Consider the following 6,836-nt stretch of genomic DNA (forward strand, 5'->3'; position numbering starts at 1 on the left):
GAATCAATAAAATATATTTAAAAAATAAAAATAAAAATATTTTTAGACAAATAAAAGGTTAAATTTTTTTGCCAAGTAACTTGACTTTAAAACGAACAAAAATTAACTGAAGTGAATTCTTCAGGCAAAAAGAAAATTATACAGAAGAAAATGAAAAAACAAAGTAAGGAAGGAATAGCATAAATAATGATAAATGAGTAAATATAGAAAAATATCAATAGGTATGTATTGATCATATTTATATATTGGACCTCTATTCTGGGATGAATACCTATGTAATAAATTTTTATCTCAGCATGTCCTGTTTTAAGCCTAATATACCTCCAACATAATATGTGCGAAATTGAAAGCATGGTCTTCCAACACGATTGCTTCTTTCATAGTTGTCATTAAATTGGTAAATAGCAACTTTTCCTATCCAATTATTCAGGTTAAATATCTTCTATTGAACTTTTTACGCCTTTAAATTTTTTTTCACATCTATATCCAAACTTTCAAAAAATTAGCTCTTTTTTTCTGAGTTCCAAACAAACAAACAAATTCTTCTCACTATTGCAAGAATCAAATGACACCACCTCCACTTGTTACCATTGACTAAATAAAATATTCAATATATATCTATATATATAAAAGCCTAATATGCAAATTTCCCCTTGGGAGTTTGACCAGGAGACCAGGAGTTGATTGCTCACTATGATGTGCATTGAGCACCAGGGGGTGGCATGGAATAAAGGAAGGCCCTGGCAGCAACATGGGAAGGGTGGCCCCAGTGGCAGCTTGGGAAGGAAGGCCCTGGCCAGTAGCCGGGAGGCCCCAATTGGCCCTGATCACCAACCAGGCCTAGGGACCCTAGCCATGCACGAATTTTGTGCACTGGGCCTCTAGTATGTGTATATATATATATATATATATATATAATAAAATAAGTTTTACACATTTTCGTGTGAAATGCTTTCTAGATGAGAGGTGAGGTACCTATTAGGAAGAAGCACACTAAACTTTTCCTTATCCTTAGGCATACCTATGACTGTCTGTTGCCCTGAGAACTTCAAAGCACATGTGTATCAGGGTAAAATATATTTTGAAATCATTGGAAAATAATTTATAAATTATAAAAAAGAATCCATTCTTGTTTTTGACATGTTAGTGAGTACATCACATGATTTAATTTATCAATAAGAATAGATAGTGAAATAATTATTTTAAATAAGCTGCATAATAACACTTATCATATATCCCCAAAATAAATAGACAAAACTTAATGCTTATTAAAATGTAAATTGTTCAACAGAGTAGTGACAGGCTTGTTTCCATGCGTGGGATTTCTGATAAAATTCATGTTTCTTTCATTAAAAAATGTTATCTGATTTCTCATTAACTCAGATATTAAATTTCAAAGGTGATAATCATGGAAGGAAATAGTACATGTTTATATAATTCCACATTTTTTAGTATACATCTTACTTGATTTCTAAGACAATTGCTAGAATATAGTTGGATTTTATAGAAGTATTTCCTTATTTGACAATTACTCTCTATTTGTAATAGTATTTCTCATCATTTAAAAAGAATATGACACTATTGCTTTTCAGCTGCTAGGACTTGATGAGTTCTCTGGAGACCAAGGCCTCTACCCAGGCCAGCACTCACCAAGAAGGCCATGTTCAGTTCCAGCGTTAGGAACGTGCAGCCCAATGGAGAGAAGCCAGCTGATTTTGAGACAGGCATCACCTAGGATCTCCAGAGCCTAAAAGTCCAGCTACTAGGGTTGAATACTCGAGCCATAAAATAAAGCTGGTGTAGGTCTGAAAGCTATTATCTTTGTTCCTGTTTCTCAACTGAAATAATTTCAGAAAGTCCAAGTCTAGCTAGTAAGCGAATTGAAGAAAAAGTTCAGTGGGAAGCACATTGTTTTTATTGCTCAGAGAAGAATTCTGCTTAAGCCAACTTGAAAAAAGCCTACAAACAAACAAACAAACAAACAAACAAATGCATCAACAAATAAGCAAACACAGCCCAGGCGCCTCACTCTGACAGCCTTGCTAGATGCGATCCCCAAGGACTTGGTTTTCTTAAGTAAAAGTGTAGGCGAGGGAATTCAAGTGACCCTGGATGGCAGCCGGCTCATAAAGGTTCATTTGGATAAAGCACATAATGGAACACAAGCTTGAAACTTCTCTGATGTCTATAAGGAGCTCACTGGCAAGGATGTTCATTTTGAATTCCCAGAGTTTCAGCTGTAAACAAAACTAAATAAAATATCATTCACAATAAAAAAGAAAATCACATTACTAAGAAGGAACTGTCTTTCTAGAAATAATATTGCTTCCCATGATTCAGGAACATGTTATCTGAGTATATACCCATTAGTTAGATGACAACCAATCTGTGGTGCCAAAAGGAATATGACACATCGCATCTGTATTTAACTCCATTTCCCCTTACTTTACATCACTGCCTATCTATATTTCATTTCAAACATTGTAAAAGTGAATTCCAGTGGTCTTAATATGAAGAGCAATTGATATTCCCTTCTTATTTAATGCACGTTTGCACCCATTTATTCCTTTTTGCAATTCTCAATGATTATTTTCCCTTGTTTTTAAACTATGAAATAAATTACTTATCACCTGAAGATTTAATTTCCATTAACATCACTTTTAAAATCATTAATAAAGCTAATGTTAAGATTGATCACTGTTTCAGCTCCCTTCAACTTGACAGTCTGTTATTTTTTCATTATTCTTTGTTTACTATCCTTCAGCATACTGTCAGTCTTTCTGACAACCAACATAGAGCCAATACTATGAGTTAATTTTTCGAGCAAGATAATGTAAAAAAATATGAAACAACTATAAGTGTTTTATGGTAATGTATTCTCCTATAGCAAAATTCTATCACCGAGTGCAAACTTATTTATAGAATGATTTATCATTAATGGGAGATAAGAGGATAATCATAATTACCTATCTAATGTATTGTAGTATTTTATGCTCTAATAAATATATAGACAAATAAATCAGAATACAATTTCAATTTGCATCATGCCATTTCAATCATGAATGTAAAATTAGCTCTTTTTTTCTGAGTTCCAATTATGAACTAGATCCAAATAGTTCAATGTGATTATTCAATTGATACAAAATATTTGTCAATTTGCTGTGTATAAATAAATTGTACAACTCATTACATAGATTCAAAAATAGAGAACTCTAAACATAGGCAATATCTCATTTAGCTTAGAGGAGGGGATATATCTAAAGATTAATGTTTTGTCAGTTGCCTCTGGAAATTTCCTGTAGCCTTCAATCAATCAGTCAAACAATTTTGTTTGATTTATACAATTTCTTCAGTATCTCCTTACCATCTGTCTTTTCAGATATATTTGGTTCATTATTAGAGCAGGCCTTTCTTCTTCCTCTTCTAGTGATATAAGAATTGCATGAATTTCTATTTATTTTTTCCAGGTGTCTTTCTTAAGTTACCAAAGAGGAAAAACAGTTATATTTAATTTAACTGCATTTTAAACACAATGCATATAATCCTATATAATAAAGAGATAATATGCAAATTAACCCTCACACCTCACAAGATGGCTGCCTATGACCAGGCCAGCAGGGGGGTTAGTGAGGGGCAACCAAATGACTGAACAAGCAGGCTGCATGGGGTGACCAAGCCGGCAGAGGGGGCAGTTAGGGGCAACCAGACATGCAGACAGGTGAGCAATTAGGAGCCATCAGTCCAGGATTGTGAGAGGGATGTCTGGAATTGGGCCTAAACCAGCAGTCGGACATCCCCTGAGGGGTCCCAGATTGGAGAGGGTGCAGGTTGGGCTGAGGGGACCTCCTCATGCACGAATTTTGTGCACCAGGCCTTTAGTCTTATGATAATATTGATTCAAAATTATACAACAATTTCTGAAACCTAAATTAATATTAACCCAAGCATTGCCAAATATTTTAGGACATAAAACCATTTTTTTCAAATGAAATCATAGGATTACCTCAAAGTATATAACATATAAAAATAGAATATTTCTGGGTGAAACAAATTCAAGGGAGTAGGGGCATGGGAGTCTCCCTTTATCTGCATTTCCAGACCTCCATGCTTCTCTACCTCACATATCCTTGGGCACCTCCAGAGAATTCTATTATGATGAGAAAAACAACTTTGTTTCTTGGTAAAGTGGACAGGGAGATATATGGATTAAGTGATACACATTTAGATCAGATGAATTGTTGATATCAAGTGTTAGTAGAATAGCAGTTAAACACACACACACACACACACACACACACACACACATACACACACTTGTTCTGAAAAAATCTACAAGTATTTTATAGATATAGATCTCCTCCCAAGAAAGATTCTATTCTGTTAGCTGTGATGTGCCAAATGAACTTTTCTAGTGGATCTGAAAATCTTTCATAAAGTCTACTTGCAAGTAATCCCATATTGTGGTTTACATACAAATCACTTTGTGCTGCATTTATTTTCCAATAGAATTTAATGTGCTTGACATGATAATAGGTGTCATATATCATTGGAAAAAACTATTACTCTAAAATGCTTTGTAAACAAAATTTATTTCCCTCATTCATTTTCAAGTAGCTATACTAGAAAATCTTAAACTAATACTTCAGCTAGTCCAAATAAAGAAATAACATACACAAAAACAGAACATTTTTTAGAAGATTTCTCCAGTATTTTTGAAACTCAAAATATGGAAAGTAATTTAATTTTTTATCAAAGTAAAATTAAATTAGAAACTACACTTATGCAATGGGATTATATAAAAATATAGTTCCTTCTTATGTAAAAAGTAAAATTATGTAGTTATTAAATAGTGGTGTATTTGGTACCATTGTAATTATTTGGTTAGTAATAACAGGAAAGGAACAAAAGGTAAACCAGACATTATTAGCATGTCATTTGGCAGCTTCACAAAGAAGCTGCAATTTCACACTCCCCAGGGAAACACTAGCCCATTCCTTGCAGGTGGCTGGGAGAAGGGACCGGACAAAAGGGAGGATGAATGCATGGGCAGTGAAGTTGGGATGATGTAGGAAAGGTGATTACTGTCAGTCAAACATGAGAACAGAAATCAATGACTAGAGTAGGCGATGCCAATGCAAGCCCACCATAATTTGGGAATACATATCCTGCAGACAGAGGGGTTTGCATCCTCTTGTCTCTCTCTCTCGGCTCTCTTGCATTCACCCATATGGCCCACAGCTGTGTAGACCCCACATGCAATGGACAAATGGACTAGAGCTGGGAACACAAACTAAGCTAGCCTAATGCTGGATTAGATTCTGTCCTAACAGGGGATGGAAACTCTGGACATTAACTGTGATTTTAGTTCTGCTGAAGCTACAAATACAGTTCTTTCTTGGAGAGACATAAGGAAATGGGACCTTAGAAACTCCAAGGTATAATTCCACAGGAAAAAAAAAACTTTCTACAATATCTCATCCTCCCATGTGAGTCTCAGAAAATTCACTTTCTCGGGATTCCACAAGAAGCCCACTCCCACTAGCAACTGATGCCAATAATAGTTTGTCCCCCAACACAGGGCAGACACCAGGAAAATCGCCTTGTGTAAAGTGTGTAAAGCATCCCTTCTCTGCTCCTTCCCTACAAAAGTGCACGTACAGCCTCTGGACCTACAGCACTCGGAGGGCAAAAGGACAGAACCACCTGGCCTGGACTGTGGTGAGAAACCTTTCTCCCTAGCCTGGGAGTTTTACAATTCATTGCTCACTCTCTCTCCTGTATTGGTGCTTGTCTAGATTTTTCTCATACCGAAGGCCAAAGGCATATGAAAAAGTGCTCAAAGTCACTGATCACCCCAGAGATGCAAGTCAAAATGACAATGAGGTACTACCTCACATCTGTCAGAATGGGTGTCATCAACAAATCAAGGACAAGTGCTGGCCTGGATGCGGAGAAAAAGGAACCCTCGTGCACTGCTGGTGGGAATGCAGACTGGCGCAGCCACTGTGGAGAACAGTATGGCGTTTCCTCAAAAAATAAGTATGGAACTGCCAGTTGACTCAGTGATCCCACTTCTAGGAATATATCCCAAGAAATCAGAAACACCGATCAGAAAGGATACATGCACCCCTATGTTCTTCTTTTTTTCTGTCCTACTTCACTTCTGCTTCTTCTGACCCAGATCCAGGAGAAAGTGGCCCCCTGCTCCCAGCACCAAAGCCACATCCGACTCCGGAAAAAGCTGGGAAAGTGTGTTGCCATGGACTTTCTTCCTAGTGCCCCTACTATTTTCCCCGTGTACAAAACTCCTCTCTCCCCACCTTTCTGCTACTGCCTGCGTTTCGCCTGTGTTTTTATGGTTCATCTTCTCCCTGTTCCCACCTCTCATGGCTCAGACAATGGCTTGGGAACAGCCAGCCCTGCTAACAAACAGCCTCAGCATGTGAGTCTCTGCAGGGTAACGGGCAGGTGGGTGCCAGGGGAACACAGAACAGAACGTGGGAAGTGAGCACATACTTGCTTGCTTGGAATTTACTCCTGGCACATGAAACCCCAAGTGCCCCCAGCTCGCATCAGCCCCATGAGGGGCTAGCATTCCCAGCCCTGCCCAGGGGCTTAGGGCATGGCTTGCAGCCCAGGAGTGTGTAGCATGCCCAGCTGCTTCACCCCAGTCTTCTGTAGTGGGCAGTGGGGCAAACTGTCATCAGCCAGGGTGCCCGCCCCAGCTGTGAACACAGCTCCATTCCCCTTCTGCCTCTCTCTGCCCTCTCCCTTTCACTCAGGCAGCACCTTCATGCGCAGTGCATGCAGGCTTGCCACCTCCGGAGCTCAGACCT

General features: G+C 38.0%; 1 pseudogene; it reads left to right on the plus strand.

The window, feature by feature from the left end:
- Positions 1-1,660: 1,660 nt before the first annotated feature.
- Positions 1,661-2,243, plus strand: LOC139005549 (small ribosomal subunit protein eS7-like; annotated as a pseudogene).
- Positions 2,244-6,836: the final 4,593 nt, after the last annotated feature.

Source organism: Myotis yumanensis, unplaced genomic scaffold (assembly GCF_028538775.1).
Source record: "Myotis yumanensis isolate MYYU_CA2020_CCGP unplaced genomic scaffold, mMyoYum1.0.hap1 SCAF_1, whole genome shotgun sequence".
Taxonomy (NCBI): domain Eukaryota; kingdom Metazoa; phylum Chordata; class Mammalia; order Chiroptera; family Vespertilionidae; genus Myotis; species Myotis yumanensis.